The sequence below is a fragment of the Megalobrama amblycephala genome, linkage group LG11 (assembly GCF_018812025.1).
Source record: "Megalobrama amblycephala isolate DHTTF-2021 linkage group LG11, ASM1881202v1, whole genome shotgun sequence".
Classification (NCBI taxonomy): Eukaryota; Metazoa; Chordata; class Actinopteri; order Cypriniformes; family Xenocyprididae; genus Megalobrama; species Megalobrama amblycephala.
In genome coordinates this window covers 4,444,984-4,458,589 of record NC_063054.1, presented here as the reverse complement: position 1 = coordinate 4,458,589, position 13,606 = coordinate 4,444,984, and the positions used below count along the sequence as shown (strand labels likewise).

The following is a 13,606-nucleotide window of genomic DNA, read 5'->3' as shown; positions in this document are numbered from 1 at the left end:
CGGATAAATCATTTATAATAAGTGCTGTAATATTCATAAAAATAAGAATTGTCAAGTTTGATTTCAGACAATCCCTCTCGGACCACTACAAATAAAATTGAATATAGCTCATTCATCGCTTCTTAAAGAAACGGTATTAATTCGAGATAAGTCTGAACTTGTGAACCGATTCGTCAGATTCATTGAAAAGATCCGACAAAGAACAATCGAATGTCGCTGAAACACTGAAGAAAGAAACAGTGCGTGAAGTAACATTCACGTGAACTGCATTAAAGCTGGATAACAAGTGAACACTATCAACAGGAATGCGAATAACAACTCAATGTTATTCAGTGGGCTGTTTTACAGAGAGTTTGGAGAGGGTGGAGGTGTGGTTTCAGCGCGCGCTTTGGCTCATGATGGTCATTTGGCATTCTACGCTCGAGGAGGGAACGACGTGTACTTGTCCTGGAAGATAATGCCATATTTAAGGATTTTGTTTTCTAAAGATAATATTGTCTTATAGTTGTCATCATTTCAGCTGCGGTGAGTGGATAACTTTTAATATTTCTGAAGTGCGTTTGCTCTTTGGTTCAGACGCAGCATAAAGCATGAAATTGAAGCTGTCAAAGTTGAGCGAACAACACTTTTATATTACGCACATTTTTTTGTGTTGTTGTCGAAAATAAGATTATATTTCAGTTTGTATATTATCCTTACCATTAGTAAGGATACTAACTGATGTATCACAGCATGGCATGCCACAATATTATGAAACAGTACGCGTCAGGCTTCACAGGACCTTGTAAAGTAGCATCATTGTTAGAAGCCTATATACATTATCATTTTGCTACCAACCTCGCTCTTTCTCTGTACAAACAACAATACTGAGCTCTTATTTTTCATGTCTGTTTCTTCTTTTTCTCTGTTTACTGTAAGAATATTGCACAGTAATAACACAGTGACCCCAAAATATTGGGATACTAAAGCAAAAGTTAAAAAGTATGATATGTCATTCATTAGATAACGAAATATCTTATATTTTAAAGAAAGACACCTACACCATAAAATTTCCAAAAAGATGCTTAGCATAGATACGGGACTTGATTTTGTCCATAGGGAATTGATTGGTCGTGATTTGCTATTGGTCGATTTCATGCGAGTGACAGGTTGTCCCGCCCTCGCGCCAGTATAAACGTCAACAGAGAAGAGATGTTGCTGCAAAAGAGATAATGAGATAATTAAACTCAGTGAGGGCACATTCAATAATTTTTTTTTTGGAATAATGGGCATGGATAAATCATTTAATAAATAATGCAATAAGAATTGTCAATTTTGATTACATGGTGACTTTAAATGTTACTTTGAGCATCCTGACCAAACACAACATATCAACATTGCCTCAACCAATGTGTAAGTTTGGGGCGGCACCATCTGTTTGCCCAGCCAGTGGCCAAAGGGAGTATTCACGAAACCTGTTTGGAAACGTTTGGTCAGTCAAATTTGGTATCCACTAAATTTGATGAAGAACCTTTCTACCGTTGACAAAGTACAATCTGAAGATATGCAGAAAGAGTACTGAGAGCGCAGATTAATATGTTATAGGTCCCCTCCCAATTGTCTTAGTATTGAATAAAATGAAGTTAATGAGATTTTCCTCCATTTGCTTTAATGATAGCTAGTTAAGGTCTAAGTAGCGATGCTGAGCAGTATAATCTCCACCCATATGTTCTTTAAAAACAGGGACCTTAAATTAATAGGACAAACCTATTAATGATTTACACTGTGCGAAATCCACCGCATGTTGCTCCTAAGAGTCCTCATGCATCTTATTGTGTCTTCAAGAGCCTTAACCACCCCCATCCGCAGGGTGTGTGTGCTTCTTTGTTGTCACCGCCTCATAGTGTTTGCTATGGATCTCAGGGTCTCAAAGAGCATCCAGAGACCAGCTGGATTCCCTAAGTGCAGCTGAGGTGAATAGGGCTCAAAGCATCAGCTGCAGACAAATAAAGCCATGGATTTGGTAGAGCGAGCGTCTTCAGCAGCAGCAGAAGGTTTATACCAGAGTGCCTCTGTCATGGAAACACTACCCCATAATCACCACCACACACTCCTCCGGCATCCAACCGTACCGGCTTTTTGATCAGAGCGGCCACATCATAATGCAATGCGCATGCTGATATATAATGAGCTGTAATTGGAGTTCTGCCTATGACGGTATGCATCTGAAACACTATATTTGGCTTTCTCATCCAAAAATGTTTAGTCTGCTTAACTAAACTTAACTGTCTGTGATGTTTTCGGTCCTAAAGGTTAAAAGGATGTGAAAAGATGGTAACCAGGTGCTGTCAAGCTCTATAAAAATAACATAAATATACACCTCAAGCATGTTATTCCAATTCATATGGTAGCTTTGTATGAGGAACGGATAATCGATCATCAGATCAGTGATTTACACCTGGTATTAAGATGCATTTTGGTTGATCGGATCACAAGTAGACGAGGGAGAGACACCTGTTTTTTTTATACATCATTCTCTTTTATCCTCTTTCAACTTCTTCTGTCTGATTTCTTCAAGGGGAGGGTCTATGGGTGGGTAAATGTATGTTTTTTCAGATCTTTCGATCTAATAGACAAAATAAGCTCTCGCAATTTACATATGAGCGTGCCCGGAGACGACGGAAAAACAAATGGAGAGCAGCAGCGTTCGTTTCTGCTCTTATAGCCACAAGACCATGCCAAAAGAAGTGAGTGCATGTTAGAAATCAGGAATGATGAGAGAACATTGTGCTTGGTACGGTTTTTGTCTTCAAACCAAATTTTGGGTCTTCAGCCGACAAAGTTTAAATCCCGTCTGGCTAGCGTGCTTCCCATGATGCTTCCACAATAGGTCAGTAGGCGTTCTTTTGCGGCTGTTCAAACGCATTCAACCACATGAGCATTTCACTATGAAAGCAATCCGGTCGAATGTGTTTTCAAACACCTTTGGAAGTGGACAAGCTCAAGATGTTTTAGACCCTGTTTACACCTGTACTTAGTGTCGTCCACTTGTGATCGGATTGATGAAAATGCTCCTTAATACCATGCGTAAACAGGGCCATCTGAGTTGCTTTCACATTCACACGAATCGTGCCACAGTTCCAGTGAAACCGAACTCAGACCACCTCCTACAGGTAGTCTCGGGATTGGTACCCTGGTGCGCTCCCGGGTCCACATGACAGTTTTCACATTACCAATTTTTCATGCGAACCGTGCGTGTTTCGAAATGCCAATGGCCCTGTCCCAAATGGCACACTTCATAAGCACTTTCGGTCTTGTGGACTTACAATAACTGCTGCGTGCACGTGTCCGTTAAGTCCATGAGATAGTAGGGTGTCCTATTTGTCATTTTAGGTTCTAGAAGTGTGCTTTGCGGTCAGTATGTGCCCTCGATGCGCACTTTTGCTGAGCTCGCACTGGTGCGAGCTTCACAGAAGACTTCTTCTCAACAGTCAAAGCGCCGTTATGTCAAGAAAGTGCCAACTCGTAGGAAAACCGTGAGTATTTAGGGTGCCATTTGGGACAGGGGCAGTATGAAAGCACCCCAAGTGACCTGAAAATCTTGCCTTCTGGTGTGGCTCTCAAATCTCAATCACACTTGCGCATATTCACACTTGCCTCCTTATAATGCATTAAGCCAAGTATGACATCAGTGAATGTCATTGGTTCTGGCGTGCCTTTAACAGATCGCAATGCATCTCATTTCCCTTTTGGCCTCATGCCTACTGCAGTTACTACACACTAAATTTAGTGCTGACAAGCGGTTTGATTCCATCTCTTGATTGTGACAAATTAGCTCTGTTGTTTGATTTCAATTGAGCGTAAGAGCCAGGTACCTGCACCTGGACATCTGACAGACTGACAGCAGCATGCCAAGTTTATTCAGTGATGCTAATGCACCTGATAATTGTTGGTAAATTGTAAGCACATGGGGCTGCAGTGTAGAAACGTAATGGTGAGGTTAGTCCAATGTTTCAGAAGTTGAATTCTGTCCAGGCGTCATTTGGGCTTGTAATGTCTTTGTGCATCTGATCTCCATCCAAAGTTTCAGTCAACAAGCCAGTGTGTTCCAATGAGTGTCAACCAAGCAAGCGCAGTGTATGGTAATGATTATTACTGTTTGAAAAATGACCTTGCTAGTTATGCATGCGCGGTCTGCTAATCCATCAGTTCTGATTATGGTTTTCGACCCAGATTTTTACATTGGACATCAATTGGCAACCCAATGTACCAAAATTGTACAAAAGTGACAAAAAATTTATATTTATATTTTAATGATCTAAGCACATGGCCTAAAGTGCACGGTGCAAGTACGCTTAGTGCGTGTCTGAATCCACTTTTGCTAGTTTAAGGATGGGAAAAATGGTCGGCACGCCCGGCACATGGTCTAAAAGCACTTTCCCTATTCTCTTAACAAGTAATGGGTGTGTTTTGGGCAATAGACCAATCAGAGTATCATCTCCCATTCCCTTTAAAAGCCAGTTGCGCTCATGCCATGGCGGATTCGCTATTTACATGGCGGAATTTGCGAGCGGAAAAAGTGAACGCTTCTCTAGTGAGGAAACGGATCTGTTTGTGTGCGAGGTTAAAGCACGTGAGCAGACCATCTATGGGAGAAGCCGGATTCCAACAAAGCATTTTTTTCTTTATGCACACAATAATAATCTTTTACATTGTAATTCTTTTATTTTTAATATTTGGCATGTTTTTGTTCTGCTGCGTGCCACTGTGTGTGTAATAAGCAGAGTGTATGTGCATTGTGCACCCGCATATAGGCGCGCATTACTAACACACTCTTTAAGTAACTTAACAAATATTGCGCCATTGACTTTAGACCAGATTTCAGTTGGTCAATGGCGCAGTCTATTTCAGTTGCCTCAAAATAGTAACGCGCCAACAAATGTGCCTGAACACACCTCGTTTTCAGACCAGCACACCCATGGGCACACAAATGGGCGCAAATACATTTGCTATTTAAACAACGTGGCGCAGAACGTGAAAATAATAACTGCGTCGGGCTGAAACTAGCAAAAAACATTTGTGTCGCGCCTGGCACCACATTGCACCGCGTGTATGATAGAGCCCTGAGTTCCCATCATTTATGACACAACACATCCCCTCCATATTTTCACTGTTATACAGTAGGGGGCACTAATATGCATCTTCTGAAAGAGTACAGAATCTCCAAAAACAAGCGAAGAAGAAGCAGAAACTAGCGATAGAAGCATTGCTAATGCACATGTACGCGATCATCAACCATTCAACAGCATATAAAACAAAACTGCGTAACATTACTGAACGAAATGTCAAACCCTTGAACAGGTAACGGCTGTGAAGCTTTGGGGGTGTTGATGGACTCGATCTTATCGGTCTATGTTTGATTATCGTTCTGAATCCGATCCAGACATAGTCTTTGACAAAAACGCAATTTTCTCAGTTTTTTGTTCAAAATGTTGCTTTTTTATAAGACTTACCCATGAATGCATGAAGCAAGAATATTTTTATTTATTTATTTTTTTTTAAGCAGGCTCTTCATACAACAAAATATTCTGGGGGGCCATAAAAGTGAAAAATGATTAAAAATGCTAGTGCTGGCAACTTTTTTCAGAAACGCTGGTGGGGAAAGAGTTGATAAGTCAATTTATTTTGCTATCCTAAACATGAGTGCTTTTATAAATCATTTTATTAGCATTTAATATTGTTTCCCTGCTGTTCATGACCCTATCATCAGAACAGACCTGCAGCCAGTTTTTGGTTCATACACCACCAGTTAAGAAACACTGTGCCAGTCAAAACTGTCCCAATGAACAGAAACTACTTGAAAGGTCAGGAATAACCATGTTAGCATCATATAAGTATAATCACTTTTCTTTACGATGTGTACATTTGTTACATTTGTAACAGAGGATTATGTTGGTATATCTTGTTTGTTTGTAGTAGCATATTTTACTGACATTTTGAGCTGCATAGTTCATGCCGCCCTTCCGTTCGAATAATAATAAAGCATTGTGAGCTCTCAGCTGCAAAGGTCAAATTACAGACCACAAGGGCAGTGGGTTTTATTGTCATTGTCTTATTGATTTTATAGCACAAACACGCCTAATTAGTCTATATTTGGGCAAGATTGTTGCCAGAAAATTTAATTTGGAGAGAAGAAACTTTGATGATTGAAATAAGCTAAAGTGCAGAATGTACTGAAAAGGATTTATCTTATGGGCATGTGTTTAAATATATTTGTAATTATACATTCCTAATGATTATGCTGCAATTTAGTACATATATTAGCTTTAACACTATATAAGTACTTCACATGTGCTTTATGCTACACATGCTTATTTATAGCGTGACAAAAGATGATTAAAACAATAATTTAAAATGTTCTATAAAGAAAAAAACTTTTAATATGACATTATTACAAAGTGCACTTTTTAAAAGTGTACTAAAGTGTACACTTTAAAGGTGCAATATGTAGGATTTTCTGTCCGCTAGAGGTCACTAGAGGCCTATTCAAAACAAAGGCGTAGCTTGATGACGCTAAGTTTGAGCGCGGAATCTTGGGACATGTGGTCTTCACCTCACAGCTGGTGGAAAATAATCGGGATAGGACTCGGGAAGAAATCATGTTCATGGATGTGATTATTAACGTTACTGTAGTATGAAGCAGAGCAGAACCGAGTGTTGTGGGAGCTGAACGAGGCCGCTGGAGCGATTGTTAACGAGAGACGAATGCAACACGGAACTTTTATTATGCCACAGTCGCCGGCGCTGCTTCCGCTTTTCCGGTCATGAGTATGCGGTAACGCAGCTCTGTTTATCATATTAGATACATTTGAGTGTGTTGAAAATGATGTTATAGCATTACTCTGAGCGTTCGCTGCTGTGTGACACTTGTTCGAGACACACTGCAGTAAGCTAGATTGATTTTAGAATATTACATTAAATGCTGGATGGCTTGTGTTGATAAATGGCATGCAATTAATTTTAAAACATATTGTATGATGGAGAAAATTCTGTATTACTGTTACTAAAAATAAAGCTGCATCTGATTATGCTATGTTAGCTACTTGACAAAATAGTGTTTTTCTCTGAGGCATGGTAAAGCATGGTACTCACAAAAAATCAAGAAAATTGGATTTAAACAATAAGACTAAACGTGTTGAGCTATATAACAATAATTCATTTTCTGTCTATAAATATATCAAAAAAGTTGTTCCCTTGTCTATTAAAATGTAATATATTAAAGCGTCTTTGGTGTTTCCATGGTTTCTACAAAATAAAACCGAAAACCGAGGGTAACACGGGTATGGCGCAATTGGCAGGCGGTGACATCCCGGAGCCTTGGTTAAAATTGCAATTTTCTCACGATTTACAAATAGTTGGAAACATCTGGGATATTGTAAGTACTCAAGTGAACAAAATATATAATACTGGCCTAGTGTTTTTTGGATATTTTACTGCAAAATTCGTACATATTGAACCTTTAAGAAACCTTTAAGTGTCATGAAAATGGACTCTCTGTAAGTAACTTAAGTGACCTTTATTTCATTAATATATTATCAGTTTTTAAAAGTATACTTTTTACAAACAAATAAAATTTAAATATAAATGTTACAATAGATCACATTATGGAAACAAAACAAACAAAGAACTGTTAATCCATAGTAGAAGCAGCGGGACCGTTTAAATCACTAAATTATTAATGATAAGTAAAATCAAACCAGGCTAACAGGTTAGAGTTGGTAAGAAGTAAAATGTTATGTGGGAACACACACAACTTCTACTGAACATAGTAATGCCCTGTAAATGTAAGGGAGTCTTTGTTATAATCGCCTTACAGTTACTGTTCTTATAAAAATACACTAAACTAAATTTGATGTCCAACAACAATTATTTAATGAATATTTTAGTCTGTAATATTCGACTTGCCCTGTTTGATGCATTCTGTTTGATTGTCATCCACGCACACTCTATGAAGTATTTTAAGTTTAACAGCAACTTTCTGTTTAGGATAAGCTGTTTTGTGGAATTAAAATACTTGACTTTTATATGTAAGACAATACCATTTATGTTATATGTACAAGAAAATATCAGTAAAATGTGTTGTGCACTTTTTCCACTGCAGCTTGCTTTATGGCCTATGAAATTAAAAGATGGTCAAGGCGTAATTTATAGATTTATAGATTTTCTTGTCAGGCAACATTTGTTGATGTGGGGATAATTAACTTACTGGTTAGACTGAATTGGCAAATGTCTCATGGCCTTTTGTGTGAAATGTTTTCTGCGTTAGCCAGCTGTTTGTGTTTGTTTTGCTTTGGAAAAGGCAATTAGTGCCATGCCGTTTAACTTTTATCATAGAAAACGAGAGAGGAGAGTAACAGAGAGAGAATAAAGACTGGACCTGCGTCACGTGTCTCTCCTGTTTTCATTTTTCCACCGCTAGTCATTGCGGGCTCTCAGCCCTAATCCACCCTCTAAAGTGCCTTGATGTCTTTGTGCTGTGGGCTGGAAGAAGGACCCTCTGTTCCCGGCTGTCTGAACTGCTGCCGTATGGAATTTTCACTGGATTTTCTCCCTAATTAAACCCCATTTTCGTGTGCAGAAACCCACTTTCTTTGTGATGGAGGAATGCGATAGGCATTGGTGCTCCTTGAGATTTGTTGTTTTTTGCTAAGCCTGGCTCAATATCAACATTGGGCCGCTTGTTGGGGCCCAGCAGAAGCATGTAATTGCACAAAGGCCATGAAGACGGTACAACACTGGAGTAGGCGTGATAACATCTTCACAGCTTATTTTAGCCCAGCTCAACTCAATTAGTGTCACCACATGCCCTCGGACCAGCGCTGCCAAAATTTATAGAGGTCTGTTCTTAGAACAGACTGGCTTTTCAAACTTGTGACTGAAAATTTGGGTAATTGAGTTGAGTGCATTATGATCTTTGAAATCTGAATTGATGTTTACACATTACATGTAATACATCTTAAACTAGATTTGCACTTCCTAACGGAATGTGTTTCCTGCGGGTCCTTAAAATATATTAAAAATGTCTAAAGTGCACCTTTTAAGGCTGAAAACCGTCTGAAATATTAGTATAAAAATTATGTTTAAGCCTGTGTGTCCACCAAAGCATTTTTGCTTAAGGGCAGCGTGTTTTTTCAATTGGTTTCAATGGGAGCACCACATATTTAAAGGTGCCCTAGAATTAAAAATTGAATTTATCTTGGCATAGTTCAATAACAAGAGTTCAGTACATGGAAATGACATACAGTGAGTATCAAACTCCATTGTTTCCTCCTTCTTATATAAATCTCATTTGTTTAAAAGACCTCTGAAGAACAGGCGAATCTCAACATAACACCAGACTGTTACGTAACAGTCGGGATCATTAATATGTATGCCCCCAATATTTGCATATGCCAGCCCATGTTCAAGGCATTACACAAGAGCAGCCAGTATTAATGTCTGGATCTGTGCACAGCTGAATCATCAGACTAGGTAAGCAAGCAAGAACAATAGTGAAAAATGGCAGATGGAGCAATAATAACTGACATGATCCATGATATCATGATATTTTTAGTGATATTTGTAAACTGTCTTTCTAAATGTTTCGTTAGCATGTTGCTAATGTACTGTTAAATGTGGTTAAAGTTACCATCGTTTCTTACTGTATTCACGGAGACAAGAGCCGTCGTTATTTTCATTATTAAACACTTGCAGTCTGTATAATTCATAAACACAACTTCATTCTTTATAAAACAGTGTAGCATTAGCCATTAGCCACGGAGCACAGCCTCAAATTCATTCAGAATCAAATGTAAACATCCAAATAAATACAATACTCACATAATCCGATGTATGCATGCAGCATGCATGACGAACACTTTGTAAAGATCCATTTTGAGTGTTATATTAGCTGTGTGAACTTTGTTTATGCAATGATAGAGTCGAGAGCTCGGGAGGGGGCGGAGAGCGCGAGCGATTAAAGGGGCCGCAGCCTGATCGGTGCATTTCTAATTATGCCCCAAAATAGGCAGTTAAAAAAATTAATTAAAAAAAAATGGGGTATTTTGAGCTGAAACTTCACAGACACATTCAGGGGACACCTTAGACTTATATTACATCTTGTAAAAAAACGTTCGATGGCACCTTTAACGGCAGTAGCATGACGAGGCATTGAATGTCTATTTCAAGCTGAGTTCTGAGCACTTTTTTTTCTGAGCATTTTTTTTCCAGACACAGAGAGTTGAAAAATGTTAAATTTAGGGTAAAAATCAGCGCTCGTCATTGTCACTTTTTACCCAGCCATCCAATCACAGTGGAGGAGAAGGGGCGGGACAAATACCACACCGACCAACTGCCACATCCTGCTTGTACAATGGCAACAGACAACAACAACAAGCATAACAATGGAACAAAATAATTTTAAAAAAGAGCCAGAGCAAATACTACATTGTATGAACATTTTTATATTCGGAAACAAACTATTTGCACAATCAGATACCATATTATGAAATTCCATATCATAGCAACTTAAGCGTCTCAAGTGAAAAAAAAAAAGAAAAAAAAAAGCTACGCCACCGAAGCACTCTCAAGTGCCCGCAGCAAGGTATTTTTAGAAGAGCACCTGTTGTTTTCAGCTGACTAAAAACAATTTGGTAAATGCACGGCCTTAAAGGTTTCACCCAAAAATTGGAAAAAAAAAAAAATGTCATCAGTTACTCACAAATGTCATTACAAACCCATAAGACTTTAATTCATTTTCGCAAATAAAGATATTTTTAATGCAATCTGAGAGATTTCTTTCACTTCATTGATGGTCTATACAACTACCACTTTGATGCTTCAAAAAGTTAATAAAAGAGGCTGTAAAACTAATGCGTGCTGTGTAACATGAGAATGAACCTCACTGATTATTGTGGAAGCTCAAACGTGCTGCATAACATGAGAATGAACCTCATTAGTCTCCGGATATCAAACGTGCTGTGTATGAACCTCATTGGTTCTTCCGGAAGCTCAAACGTGCGCAGTATGAACCTCATTGGTTCTTGTGGAAACTCAAATATGCTGCGTAACACGAGAACAAACCTCACTGGTTTTTGCGGAAGGTCAAACAACACGTTTGTGCTGCGTAACACACAAGAATTAACTTCATTGGTTCTTCCGGAAGCTCAAACGTGCTGCGTATGAACATCATTGGTTCTTCCAGAAGCTCAAACGTGCTGCGTATGAACCTCATTGGTTCTTGCAGAAGCTCAAACAAACATGCTGCTTAACACGAGAACAAACCTCACTGGTTCTTGCGGAAGCTCAAACAGCACGTTTGTGCTGCGTAATACACAAGAATTAACTTCCTTGGTTCTTCCAGAAGCTCAAACGTGCTGCGTATGAACCTCATTGGTTCTTCCAGAAGCTCAAACGTGCTGCGCATGAACCTCATTGGTTCTTGCAGAAGCTCAAACATGCTGCTTAACACGAGAACAAACCTCACTGGTTCTTGCGGAAGCTCAAACAGCACGTTTGTGCTGCGTAATACACAAGAATTAACTTCCTTGGTTCTTCCAGAAGCTCAAACGTGCTGCGTATGAACCTCATTGGTTCTTCCAGAAGCTCAAACGTGCTGCGCATGAACCTCATTGGTTCTTCCAGAAGCTCAAATGTGCTGTGTATGAACCTCATTGGTTCTTGCAGAAGCTCAAACATGTTGCATAACACGAGAACAAACCTCACTGGTTCTTGCGGAAGCTCAAAAAGCACGTTTGTGCTGCATAACACACAAGAAAGAACTTCATTGGTTCTTGCGGAAGCTCAAACGTCCAGCATAACACAATGTGTGCAATTGATGAAATGTTTATGTGAATAAAAGCCTAAATTAAATCTGTTCATTATATTATATAAAGTCTCTTCAGAAAATTTGGACTTAACTGCTTCGAATTCATATGGATTAGTTTCACAATCTCTTTATGAATCTCTTTTGAAGCGTCAAAGTGATAGTTGCGTAGCTGTCAATGGAGGGACAGAAATCATTAATATCTGCATTTTGAAGATGAACGAAAGTCTTACAGGTTTGGAACAACATGAGCATGAGTAAATGATGACAGAGTTTTCATTGTTGGGTGTACAGAGGTCTTGCATTTGAGAAAATAGAAATGTACAGAAAGTATGCTGAACTAAAACCTAAGCTGTATTTAGAATAAAATCTGACACCGTTACTCATTCAACACCAGTATGAAAAAGAAATCCAGCTCAAGCACGTGCCTGACTTTCAGCCGAACACCCACAGTTCTGGAAGCCAAAGAGCCATTGAACATCCAGCAGGGATCTGATGTGGAAAGTCAACACATGGTGAAAGGGAATTCACCTTAGTCCAAATCAAACAGGGCTGACATTGTCCTTGGCAAACCTGAACCCCCTTTTTAATTTTTTGGCATGTGTGGATTGAGGTGAATTTGCTGATTCTGGAGTCTGAATCAAACCCAGTCTAACCACTTAAGTGAAAAGGTGCAAATGTGACAGAATGCAAGATTAGTTTGAGTTTAAGTAGTCAATACCTTTGCTTCTGTTTAACCTCCTAGCTATCACATTCATTATAGCCATTTTGGAATTGGACTAGGTTTCTCTGAAGATAATCACACAAAAACAAATAAATAACTGGTTAGTCTGTTTCATGAACAAATGACTCTTATAAGCCGAATTCCTTTTTGATACATTAAGCGGTATATACTATAGCAAATTTAAAAAAATATACCACCCAGCAATATAGGGATAGGGATAGTTCTGAAAATTCTGTCTTCGTTTACTCACCCTAAAGTTGTTCCAAACCTGTATGAATTTCTTTGTTCTGCTGAACACAAAGGAAGATATTTGGAAGAATGTCAGTAACGAAACAGATCTCGGCTCACATTGACTGCCATAGTACTTATTTTTCCTACTATGGTAGTAAACGGGAGCCGAGATCTGTTTGGTTACTGACATTCTTTCAAATATCTTCCTTTGTGTTCAACAGAACTAAAAAAAATTCATACAGGTTTGGAACTACTTGAGGGTGAGTAAATGATGACAGATTGGGTGATTGGGGTTTGGGTGAACTGTCCCTTTAAAATAGACTATAGATGTCTAAATCAGAAAATCTGTATCAATAGCCCTAGATGTTTCACCAACATACTTTGTGATCATAATGGTGTCTGAATTGAACAAGGCTCTGTTTTGCTGGCACCACCTTTAGTAAAATTACTTGTTTTTGGCAAACTCAGGCCTCCTCAGAAATCGACTGTGAATAGAAATGTCTTTTTGTGGCCTTCTTATTTATTTTGACCTAAGTTGCATACTATAACTAAAGCTAAATTTCTTGTTGCGCTGCCTGCTGTACCGTTCACTATGTTTTTCAACCTAAAAATACTAAGTGGTTGAGTGGTTCAAATACTGCTGGCATCTCATCTGATGGTAAAAGAAAATTAAATTTAAAAAAATGGTTCTCATTTTAAATATCTCCTTTCTTTAACTATATATAAATATATATATATGGATGCCTTCACTTCAGCCTGCATAGTTATGGTTAAACATGCTGTGTGTATGTTTGTGTCAAGCGGACACA

At 38.7% G+C, this 13,606-nt stretch overlaps 1 protein-coding gene across 1 annotated transcript in view; it reads left to right on the top strand.

The window, feature by feature from the left end:
• The first annotated feature begins 231 nt into the window (after positions 1-231).
• Positions 232-13,606, top strand: part of LOC125278962 (rho guanine nucleotide exchange factor TIAM2) — a 63,913-nt gene continuing 50,538 nt past the window's right edge. Inside the window, exon 1 of the mRNA XM_048208405.1 lies at positions 232-525. The gene's annotated coding sequence lies outside the window, so the exon portion shown is untranslated. The remainder of the gene's footprint in view (positions 526-13,606) is intronic.